Raw genomic sequence first — 12,991 nt, 5'->3', positions numbered from 1 at the left:
AGCGAGTCAGGATCACCTGCCCACGCCTACCCACAATACATTACCCCCCGTGAATTAGGAATATCTCCCCCTACATAATACTATGCAGAGGATGAGATGTTCTCCATGTGTGGCTCCGCTAAACATGAACAGAGTTCTCGTGGGCAGGAGATCCGGACTCCTCTATAGCCAGGGTAGATGGAAACTGTTTAGGAAACACAATCAAATAGAACTCAAAAAATATAATATGGTGTGATAGGGCAAGCCCCAAACCGGGACATATATGATCAGGTCCGGGGTGTGGGCCGGTCCAAGCCCGGACATATATATCAGGTCCTGGGTGTAGGCAGAGCCGGTCTGGGCCCAACCCATGATCGTCATCCCTATGTTTATGCTAAGCCCATCCCTATATATAGGGAGAGGCCTATGCTTATATTTAGGGCCTGGAGTGTGGGCTAAGCTGGGCCTAGGCTTATTACTGGTGCTAAGCCCAGACCTAAAATGTGTAAAACCAAGCCTTGTCTTCCATTCATGCCCAAGATGCAGGCTGGGCTGGGCCCACTTCCAAGCTTGCCCCGTATAATAGGTACTAGGCCAAGCCCAGTCTGGGTGATGATCACCCACACTACGAATAGGGGTGCAAATCAGGCTGGGTTAGGTCTACTGATTTCCTAGACTCTAAGACTGTTTGGTTTGAAGGAAAAGGTAGGGAAAGGAAGGGAAAGATAGGGAAACCTATATAAAGGTTTCCTTACCTTTCATTTTCTTTCCCTACCTTTTCCTTCAAACCAAACATAGCCTAAGGGTCCATGTTAATTCAATATTAGCATTATTATGTGTAAGAGAGCATGGGTTAAAAGAAATTACCTCTAAACTTAAAATTTTTTACATACAATATGCATGCATACATGTATAGATAGATAAATATATATATATATATGTATATACATAAATACATAATGCTTACAATGAAAAAATATAGATATATACATTTATGGATGCATAGTTGCATATAAATATATGCATGAATAATGAATAAGCATCCATAAGTATTTACATGCATAAATATATTTATATAATATCTATATATGCAAATATAAAGTTAAGTCAGATTTGGGTCGGGCTAATCAAGCTTCAACCCTAATCCAACCCAAAGTTAAGTCAGGTTAATACTTTTCCCCTAACCTTAACCTGAACTTCAACTCAGCCCTACTTTTTCCGAACTGATACCATGTGGGTTCATGGTTACCAATCTGCAACCCTAATATATATATATATATATATATTGCTTGTATGTATTCAACTAACGTTAGAAATTCATTCCTCAAGACTTGTTGTCCAACCAGTTTTCTTAGATAAGACTAACAAATAAATTATTTCAAATACAATGTACAAAACTACAAGGTAGAATATCATACTCGTTGCCCAACATAATGGCCCAATTTAAGACATTCCATTAACTCTGGCAGGACAGGTACAGGTTGTCCGGGATGGATTGCACTTGAGCCTTTGTCCTACTGGGTGGGCCCGGGACATGGAAGGGTCAGGCCCAATTATTTCTCATACTTACTTCAATCCCTCTTTGGACAAGTGGGTTTTACAAACAAATTTACTTTCCAAAAGAAGGGCACCACCAGCTCACTTTAAGGCATCCCATTAAACAATATAGTCTGTGGCTTGAGCAAGTTTGGCAGAGTCAGGCCCAATTAATTGCAGACTTAGGCTGCAATTGGCATTCCGAGTGTGCCACATGTTCAGATGCACGATTTTGTGCTTCCTGTGTGTGGGGCTAACAGGACAGTCGTTAGCTCGCTCTGTTAGCTCCAAAATGAGCCCAAACCCCATTTTCACTATTCCTGCTCTTACCCTTACTCGAGCCTGAGAAGCGAGAACCCCTGAACCCATTCTTCTCCATCTATCCGAGCTCGGATTCAGCTCCCTCTCTGGCACCGGCATGAGCTCCGGCCACTTCACCGTCGCAAGGTGCTCTCCAATTCTCTCATATCTTTTACACTTTTTTAGGGTTTGATTTTATTTGACATTTTTTTTTTTTCATTTCAAGACAGAGGAAGTGAGTTTAATCACCCACCACCGGCCATCTCTGGCAACCACCGGCAAGTGCATATCAGGTGGTGAGCTTTTCTTTTCTCTCTCTTTTTCACAATATGGCTCAAATGTGATGTTTCACAAAACAAATTAGTGTTTCTAACATGCACAAACATACCTGAGTGCACCCAAACAGATTAAGCACTTTCAATTATGCACTTGCCGGTGGTTGCCAGAGATGGCCGGTGGTTGCCAGAGATGGCCGGTGGTGGGTGATTAAACTCACTTCCTCTGTCTTGAAATGAAAAAATAAATAAATATCAAACCCTAAAAAAAGAGTGTGAAAGATATGAGAGAGTTGGAGAGCACCTCGCAACAGTGAAGTGGCCGGAGCCCTCGCCGGTGCTAGAGAGAGAGCTGAATCTGAGCTCGGATGGATGGAGTAGAAGTGTAGAACGGAATTCAGGGGGTTCTCGCTTCTTAGGCTCGAGTCTCGGAGTGAGGGCAGGAGCAAGAATAGCGAAATGGGGTTTGGGCTCGTTTTTGGAGATAATGGGACGAGCTAACAGCTGTCCTATTAGCCCCACACGCGGGAAGCACAAAATCGTGCATCTGGACATGTGGCGCACTCCTGTCGTGTGGGGCATTTGTGGGGTGCTGGGTGGTGGGGCGCAGATTATTGAGGCATTTTAATTGCTAAAAGAATTACAAGGAATGAGAAATGCAGCCTTACTTCAGCTCCTCTTTTAGACAAGTAAAAGGGATTCTACTAATTTTGGTTTTCAAGAATAGACGTTGTTAAAACCGTGCATCCATTGAACAAGTTGGCACGGTCAAGCCCAATTAATTTCAAGACTTCACTTCAGTCCTTTATGGTTTGTTTGGTTGCGATGAGAAGTAGGGCTGTTCATAAGAATGCCCAACCCGACCAACCCGGACTGATTCAACCCGAGTCGGCCGGATTTTCATCAGTATCGGGCGGTTTCGGGTTGGGCAAATATATAAATCGATATATCGGGTTGGTTTCGGTTTTCTTGTGTGAAAACTGAAACCAACCCGACCCGAACCGAACTAGTCTTCTACTAGTTCGGTAGTTTCTAGTTTGAGTAATTTTCTACTTAACTATAACTAGTCTTCTATTAGAACTAGAAGGCCCATTAGGCAATTACAATTAGAATTGGCAATCTATCATAGTTTCTAACTTTCTATAGTCTTTTACACCAAATAGGCAACCCATTAGGCAATTACAATTAGAATTCAATTAGGTGTCTTTTTGTACAGGAGCAAAACCGAAACCGACCCAACCCGACTCAAACCGATTAGGTCGGTTTGGCCTATCAGTGGGTCGGTTTCGATTTCCACCTCAAGTAACCCGACCAGGTCGGGTCGGATGGGAAAACCCCAATAAACCGACCCAACCCGACCCGTGAACACCCCTAATGAGAAGGAAAAAAAAATAGTTTTTCAATTTTGTTGCATTTGTTTGGTTGTTGAGACTAATTATCCTATCAAACCTGCTTCCTAGTGTTTGGTTGTTGAGACTTGAAACCAATTATCCTATCAAACTTGCTTCCTAGTGTTTGGTTGCTGAAAAAAGAGGAGCCTATATTTGTTACTGGTCAATTAGAGGTTTAGAGTCGAGAGCAAACCCTATAATCCAATGAGATGAGAACTCAGAAGCAGCCCTAGAAATCTAAAATGAGAAGTTGTAGTTGATTAGAGAGGTTTTAGAGAAACATGCCTCTCAATTTGGAAAAAAAAAAAAAAAACTGATATTATCATTTTTAAGGATTCAGGATAGGAATGGCAATTTTCCCCATTTCCCCAATCTCCATGGGGATCTGCCTCAAATGGGATAAGGATGGGGACGACTTTCCCCTTGTAGGGACAGGGATGGGAAAATTTTCATCCCCGTTAGCAGGGATGGGGAGAGCACTCCCTACCCCACTGAGACCTCAACCCTCGTCCCATGAAATCCCCACTAATATATATGTATATATGTATGCGTACGTTATATATGTATATATATACACATGTGTCTATATATTAATATTTTAAAAATATGGTTAAATATATTTAAATCTTTTTTATTAGGATTATAAATTTGAATTATTTAATTTTTATTTTTTAAATAAAATAAAAAATAAAAATAAAATGATTAATATGGAGAATGGGGATTCCTGTGAGGACGGGGACAGGGATGGGGATTTTCACAGGGACGCCCGTTGCCATTCCTAATTCAGGAGAAGCTGAAGTTGACACTGTTTCTTTTGGAAACGGAAAGAGTAATCGCCGTTCGTTCCAGATAAGAAGTCTGCATGCTTTCTTCCGATAACCAAGCAAATCCATCGTTATCGGCTCCAGGAAAAGAAGACACCTTGTCTTCCTTCGATAAGTAAGCGGAGCAGCCATTGTCAGCTCCTGAAGAAGAAGCCATTGTATTGTCTTCTAGTTATGAGAAAGCGCAACCGCCGTTAGCTTCCGAAGGGGAAACTACTGTCCTCTTCTGGCAACCAAATAGCTCCATTGTATTTAGAAGAAGGAGCTACTATACCTAACAGGCCTTAGAAGGAGATGAAGGTTTCTCCATACCTTCGCTGGAGATTCCCTCGATAAATTTGTCCCATAATATTATCGCAGTGCTTTTGTTTCTCGGTGGGGTGGCACCTATTTGGTGAGACCCGATATCCCACTTTTTGAAAAGAGAATTATCGTTACATCCCATTATTTCGTCTAAAACAAACGTGAGAAAATAGTAAAGAGTTTGGATTTTTTTACTTTTTTTTTCTCCTACACTTCCACTCAGTTTTGACTGTGTCCTGTATACTCTTGTATAGGTATTTACATACGTCTAATGGGACACTTGTCACATGTTGATTTTATGTGCATGAAAAATGTAAGAAAAGAAATGTGCAGGAGATATGATTCCTTTTACTGGTTTTGAAAACCAGAGCGGGTCAGACAGTTAGATAATCAGTTCTGCTTCACCCTAAAAGTGTTTTTTGGCCAAAAATCATTGATTTGGTCAGTAATCTGCTGACTGGAACAGTTGAACTATTGACCCATCGACTCAAATAACAGTTTTTCGCTTTTTTATTTTATTTATTTATTAATTTTTAAATCAGAACAAACCATCCGTTTGAATTAGATGGTTGGACCGTTCGACCTAGGAACCAATCCCAAAAACGGTTCCATAAAACCTTACTTTTACTAACTGGAATTCTGCAAGTTACATATCTCTGCACATTTCTCCGTAAAGCTGAAAGTCTAAATGAATAATCTAAAATAGGGTTGATATCATTTTGTTTTGGGGCCCATCTCAGGCTTGAGAATTTTAAGAATCTTGTAAAACCTAGCCCACGTTCAGATTATTTACATCCTTGGTTCAGGTGATTTATCTAGGCAAGGTTTAAAATTTTGATACGATCATATCGTACCTTTGAAAAAAAGATACGGGATACGCATGGAAATCAGGCATTTCATCTTTTTTCATGTGTATTGGGGGCATATCAAGGGTGTATCGGGGCGTTTCAACGAAAAAGATATGGCCAAAAACTTTATAAAAAAAATTAAAGGGGGAAAGCAAGCTTATTTTCCCCGAAATAAGCGTTCTTTCACCCCCAAATGACTCTAAAACTCCAAATTTCATTCATAGTGTTAGATTTGCAAAAGTTTGCAAGAAACAAGTGTGAATCGTTAATTTTTTTTAAAGATTTTTCTAATTTTGAAAAAATATGGCAAAAATAAGTAACTTTTTTTTCAATTTTTTATAATATCTTGTGGTTTCTTTTTTCTTGAATGTTTAAATATATGTTGATCTACATTTCTTACATTCAAAATGATAATTTTTTGCGTTATCAGTAGATTTATGGAAATTTCAAGAAGATATTTGGGGAAAATACAAATTAACAAAAAAATTGAAAATATAATTTTTTATCTTCCTATAAAGATTAAATATGTTTTAGATCTATGAATTTATTTATCATGTCCATAGAGCAATTGAAATTTCTTCTTTACTTTTTATTTTTTATATTTCTAGAATTAAAAAATAAATAATAATTAATTATATTTTATCATTTGATCACAACAATTGATTATATTATAATTCTATGGATGATCTATCATATCCACAAACCGATTAAAATTTCTTCTTTAATAATTATTTTTTTTATTTTATTTTTTAGAATTAAAAATAATTAATTAATTAATTATATTTATCGTTTGATCACAATGATTGAAAATATTATAATTCTATGGATGATCTATCATATCCACAAATGAATTGAAATTTCTTCTTTAATAACTATTTTTGAATATATTATATAATGTTTATTTATTTTTTTATAATTTTTGAAAATAAATAATAATTATTAATTATACTTTCACATGGGAGTTGTGCCAATGCATGTTTTATGGTTGGATAGGATATTTGGGTTTTTCCCATCCCATAAAACATTAAAACTTAAGAATTATAATTTATAAATTATAGTTAAGCATAGGATTTTTAATGAAATTACAATTAACTACAATATATTTCTTCACCAAACTATTAAAATATATTAATTTAATATATATACACCTCAATGAGGTCTTATGCTTAGTGTTGTTGATGTATTTTTATGATTTATTAAAGTATTTATAATGTTTCGAAGCATATCTATGCGTATCTTAGTTTTTCCCCAATACGCACGATGTATCTGATATGTCTATTAAAATTGTCTTTCTGATACATTTGACGTTTTCGATACTTTGGACCTTGTATCTAAGAAGGCCAGTGAGACCAATTCCAGGTGGAAATTAATCTCTTCTAAAAGGGCCTTCTCACAAAGGGTAAGGCTATGGTTCGAATAATATTAATGTATAGAAGGACTGTGATACAAATATTGCAAAGCTATTCTGATTTTGCCATTACATTGTAACGATGCCTCCTTACCTTGCAGCACTCAATTGAGAATGTGGACCCTAAAGATGGAACCATTCAAAGGGGTTCTTCTCAGCATCTCTCCAAATGTCAAGCAGCCAACAAAGGGCAGAGTGAGATGTTTGCAACTTTCCCTCTAGAGTTCATTTCCACGGACTAAATATTTTGTATCTTTTAAAACAACCAAACACTCCTAATTCCTAAAGTGGCAACCTCTCCAACAAAAACACTTTTGAAAAGCCATCGGATTGTGTGGAAAGCTCATCTACACAATAGGTCTAATTAACCTCATCCAACCGGCTAGATTTAGGGATGACAATTTCTACTCTATTAGTGGGTATCTGCCCCTCCTCGATGGGGTAGGTATTGTTTATTATTTAAGAATGGGTTATGAGTTGGAAGCGGGTTTTAGGATTTTACAATCTGTATAGATACGAATAGGGTATGGTATTAGGCTAAATTAAACCCTCCCTAACCTGTATATTGAAATGCACTAAAATACCCCCAGTGCTTATAGTAATTTATGTGTTTTTTACATGTTTCAATCAAGTAATTGAAAATTTTAAAGTTCGTTAATGTTATTTTGCTTGTTTGCTGTTTATATATAATAGGAAATTAGATGCTGATTCTAGACCCAATCCATCAATCTGATTTTACATTTTCATATATAAAAAGGGTTTGGATTTTAAAAATTCAACCTGTTGCATGTTTTAGAAAAAATAACCGACATTAAACCTACCCCGTTGCTATTCCTAAATAGATTAAATAGACAGGATCCATTTCAACCCTAGTTAAACAGCTATTACAGTACAACTAACTTTGCCTAAAAGTTCGACTTCAATATTTAAAAAAAAAAATGTAGCTGAAGCTAGGTAGGGTTGAGAAAAGATGGAACAGTCATTAGTTGGTTAGATGGGTATGGCTGGTTTGAATGATTGATGATTTGATGGATCACATGCATGCAAAATTATATGAGATGCATGGATCATCCTGAATGCTGCATGCTAGAATCACAAATTTGGAGATGGGTCCTTAAACTTAAAGGTGGTAGCTGTTACTAGGGCCCTACAGAACATGGAACTTGCACCATACTTGACTCTTGTAGTTTCATTTCATGCCTCATGTGACCCATGGCTATGATGGAGTGGGACTTGGCCAATAATTTCTCTGTCTAGACCGTGAATGGTGACATGTTGCCATGTCATATGTACACACCAAATGGAACATTGCCCTTTCATTGACTTGATCAATTTGTGCTCCCACTTCCATATAAATCCATGTACTAATTGGCCACGGAACCATGAAAACTTGGAAACCTTCCAAACTCATCAGAAGTACTTTTAACTTTTCCTTTGTTGGATATGCATTATTTAGGGTCCATTTAGTTTGTAGTTGGAACCGAAATCAGATTCAGAATGGTCTATTCTCATAAATTGTTTGGTTAAGACAGGAATTAGAAAGGAAATTGAAATCGGCTGGAATGAGATTTCATTGCCAAGAGAAGGAATGGCCATTTCCTCAAATGGGGAAATACCATTCCACCAAAATGAGAATGTAATTCTGATTCTATCCAACTAAACAGTTGAAATTGGAATGGCCCATTCCAATTACAATTCCAGATCCCTATACTCACAAATGATCCCTAAGTTTTCAATTTCAGCCAAGCTGACTATGATAGGAAGTGGTGCATTTACTGTTGCTTAATTATCATTAATTCTTGGAAATTGCCGGTTGATGGCATTATTTTAGTTTAATTGTTGAAAGGTTTAACGGTTTGTAGTATTGACTTTCAAGATTAGTATTAGCCCTTTCTTTAAAGTTTAAACCAAGGGAGTCTAGTGAATTTTGGTGCATTTGGGCTTTCTCTTGGATGTACATTTTCTCAAAATAAAGTGAAAAAAAAGTCCTATTTGTTTCAAAATAAGATTATTTCTAAAAGCAATATAGAAAGATGCTTTCAAAAGCAAAAAATAAAAATAAATGTTTTCAATTTCATAAGACTGATTTGGGCTACTATTTGGTGCTGGGAATTCTGCAAAATCTCCTATAACATTCATTTGATCAAATTTCTATCTGAATATTTTGTATTTTATGAAACTAGAAATTCAAGAATGCATTTCTGATTTCACATTTAATTGGGGAAAAAAGAAAGTACAAAACCAAAAACATTTTTAATTTATTTTTGTTTTAAGAAAATGGTGTTTTTCTAAACCATTGGTGAGACCCAGTTTTCTTCAAATCACCACAAATAAGACTAATCAGGAGAACACCCCTAAGTTTCCTTCTTTGCTTCCTTTTAGAAAATTTTAAGTATGTTTTCAGTCTAACCAATTGAATTGAATTGCACAGGACCCTTCAATCTCTTTTTTTACAAGAGCTAGTGAATCTATGTATCTCTTTTTTTCTTCAAAACAAGTGCCATTCGTTACCCAACAAAACAACTTGTTATGAGATGTATGGCCTTGGAAAGTGTTAATTTCAAACAATAGCTCCCATGACTCCTTATCTAAAGTAAAATTGGAATATCAAATGTTTTCTCACATGAAGAGTTAGATCATCACTTGATGAAAATTAGGGCTACAAAAATATTGGATTTGAATTGGACATGCCTAGATCCAAGTTGATTTGGTCTATTAATATTTGGATTCAAACTCAAGCATATCAATTGGATTTAGATTGGACTCAAATCGGATTTTGATATTGTATTCCATGAATAAATTAAACTAAAATGATCATAATATTATGATTTGATTAATAGAGTGAACTATAAGTATTTTGATATTGTATATCCTGCACAAAATTATTTAAAAATCAATTCAAAATATAAAAAAGATGTTTGCAATAAGGTGAAAACATAGAAGACATCTAAATAAGGTTCAAAATATCATAATGTATCGATGCATAATGTACAATATATATTGATTTTTGAACCCACCGAAACACCATTTTCACTATAATAAAAGAAAGAAAAAAAAAAATAAGAGCACATTAGAAGCATGCATATCGAGACATTGAACCATGCACATAAAGATTCCCTTTCTCTGATTTCCACGTAAAGTTTCATCCTCCTTTCATTATAGATTAACCTTTGTTTATTGGTTTGTGATTGATCTTGAACAAGCCAAACCCGGCCTATATAATTAATACAAAGGGTGGAGTTGAGCTCTGTTGGGCTTTCCTGAAGTCTTCACGTTTCACATTATGGCCCGGGCTGGGCCTAATTTTAAATCTAATGGTCCTACCCAGACTAAGCATGGGTGACCCAATTTCGACCTTTATCAGAGCACCCTAGTCGAGATTCTTGATGGAGATATTAAGCCCTAGGCTGTGCATACTCAAAAGCCTCAATGGGTCTCCTTTCTTCTTCAAGAAAGAAAAGAATAACCGGGCTGCTGAGCCAGGCCAGATGCTCTGTGAACCATGATTTTTTCTGGTCCGGTCCATCCTGATTCCTGATACATGATTCGACGACATTAGGTGGTGATTGACTGATTGTTGTCCATGCAACAGTTGGATATTCAAATTAGGAAGCGGTACCCTTCATTAGATAGGTGATGGGTCCAATCCATGTCCCCCAATTTGGGTCCACCTGATATGACAATCAATCATGCCCCAAATCATCCCTCAAAGGGTAATATTTCCTTTTGCGAGCCCCACCGATCCTCTCGTTTGTCAGATACAGTCACTTTACTGTTTTGCCCTTAAGACCTTGCCAGCCTCATTGGCTAGACGCCTAGACCCTGGGCTACACATCTACATGTTACAACGCAGTTGAACTTCTATCCGCGTTTTAACGTAGATGGTTTAAGTGATGTACAATAAAAAGTAAAAATTGGAGTTTTCATTACTTGTTTTTTCTACATGTTTTAACCTAAAAATAAAAGAAAGTTTTAAATTTATTTATAGTTTTTGAATCGTTGTTGAACCGGACAGTTGGACCGTTTGGTTTGATAATCATCTAGCAAGTTAGTTCCGTTTTATCTCAAACTCGATTTCTGGCCAAAAACCTTTGAATCGGTTAACGATATGTCGATCCGCTCAACAATTTGTGGCCATTTTTTATTTTAATTATTTTTTTTAAATTTTTATGCCAAAACGGGCCATTCGTTTGAATTGGATGGTCGAATCATCAACTCAAAGACTGATAGCCAGAATGGACTGGATCGAATCGGATGGTCTGATTGGAAAAAGCATCCGTTTTACCCTAGAACTGTTATTTTGCCAAAAAATGTTGATTTGGTCAACAAACCGTTGACCCGGGTGTTCAAACTGTTTGAACCGTCCAACGGTTTTGGTTGTTTTTTATTTTTTAATTTTTTTTGTCAGAGCGAGTTGTGCATTTGATTCGAACGGTCAGACCATTTGACCTGGACTGGACCCCTAACTGGTTAGGGGTCCATCGAACAAGCCATTTGTTTGAATCGGACAACGAACTGGTCAGGGATCTGGTTCCTGAGTCGAACGGTTCGATTGTTCGAATCGAACGAATTACCCGTTCTGAGAAAAAAATTTAAAAAAATAAAAATGACCAAAACCGTTGGATGATTTTTCCGGTTTAACTGTCCGATTCGTTCTAGCCACCAGTCTTCAAGTCAACAATATGACTGTTCGATTCAAACGAATGGTCCCATTTTAACATAAAATTAAAAAAATAAATAATAATTATAATAAAAAATGGCAAAAAAATATTAAACAAGTCTCATGTCGGACCCATAACTTGCGACTTATGTCTAAATAGAGCGGGACAGTAGAATCCACCAAGTCGCAAATGTGGTGCATCCAAGAGTTCTTGATCCTTTAAATATGACCACGTGGCAAGTTATGATTCCCAAGATGCAAATGTGTCTTTCACTTTACACCATCCCCAATGCAATTCTTTTGATGGCTATGTACATTTTTTATTTTCTAATTTATTTTTATTTGTTTTCTTTGGTTTTATCTGAATAGTGCCAGATTAGTCTCTCACTAGTCACTACAATGGGTCCCTCAAGAGCAGCTTTTTAAGTCAAAAGATAACTTTTTTTATCTGATGGGATGTAGGGAAACAAGACCATAGATAGGCCTGAGGGCCCCAGACCCAAAACCTTCCCACTTGCTCCATGTTTCAAGGACCGAAGGATTGATATTCACTATTTAGTGAGCTCACTCTAAAAGGTTGGATACATAAATATTGTTCTAAATCACCTGCATATAGTGAATTATGGGTTTAGGTGAAACCCATTTCCAAACAATTAACTGTTCAATTACATGTTCCACACAAAACGAGAGGGTATCTTTTGTTGCATTCCATCTATAATATGTGCTCCTTGGAGTTCTGAAAAGGACAATTCTATAAGGAGTTTGGAACCTGCCTACGATGAGGGTGCCTCTTTATTCATCATAGTTTTATCCACTCTTAAATGGAGTCTTTTTCTCTAAGGGTTCATTTGGTTTACAGTTGGAATCAAAAATAAAATTGGGATTAAGGGTTCAGAATCAGAATTAAATTTAAAGGTTTGTTTGGAATATGCTAGAATGGGATTTCATTTTTAAGAGAGAGGGAGAGAATGGGCATTCCCTTAAATGGGGAAATGTCATTTCATCAGAAATAAGAATAGGATTCCAATTCCATCCAACCAAACAGTTAGAATTGGAATGGCCCATTTCGGTTTCGATTCTAAATCCCTATTCCCATGAATCAAATAAGACCTAAATTCCTTTAGAATTGGATTCGGAATGGTCTATTCTCCCACCTATTTGGTTTAGATGAGAATCTGAATCAGAACTGGAATTGGATGGATGGAATTCTTATTGCCAAGGGAGGGGAAGTGAAATGGTAATTCCCTGAAATGGGGGAATGCTGTTCCATCAAGAATAAAAATCAGATTTCAATAAAACCCAATCAAACGGTTGGAATCAGAATGAACCATTCCAATGCCAATTCCAGACCCATTTCCTCACGAACCAAATAGACCCTAACTTTCTAACAAAGTATATCTAATTGGAGTTTGCCCTATAGGGGGGCCAAGTGGGGGGTGCTATATGCTAGACCCAATTAGCAAAGTA

Source organism: Nelumbo nucifera, chromosome 5 (genome assembly GCF_055504915.1).
Source record: "Nelumbo nucifera cultivar China Antique chromosome 5, China Antique-T2T, whole genome shotgun sequence".
In the NCBI taxonomy this organism is placed as follows: Eukaryota; Viridiplantae; Streptophyta; class Magnoliopsida; order Proteales; family Nelumbonaceae; genus Nelumbo; species Nelumbo nucifera.
The sequence above is the reverse complement of the archived record's forward strand: the minus strand, read 5'-3'. Positions refer to the sequence as shown.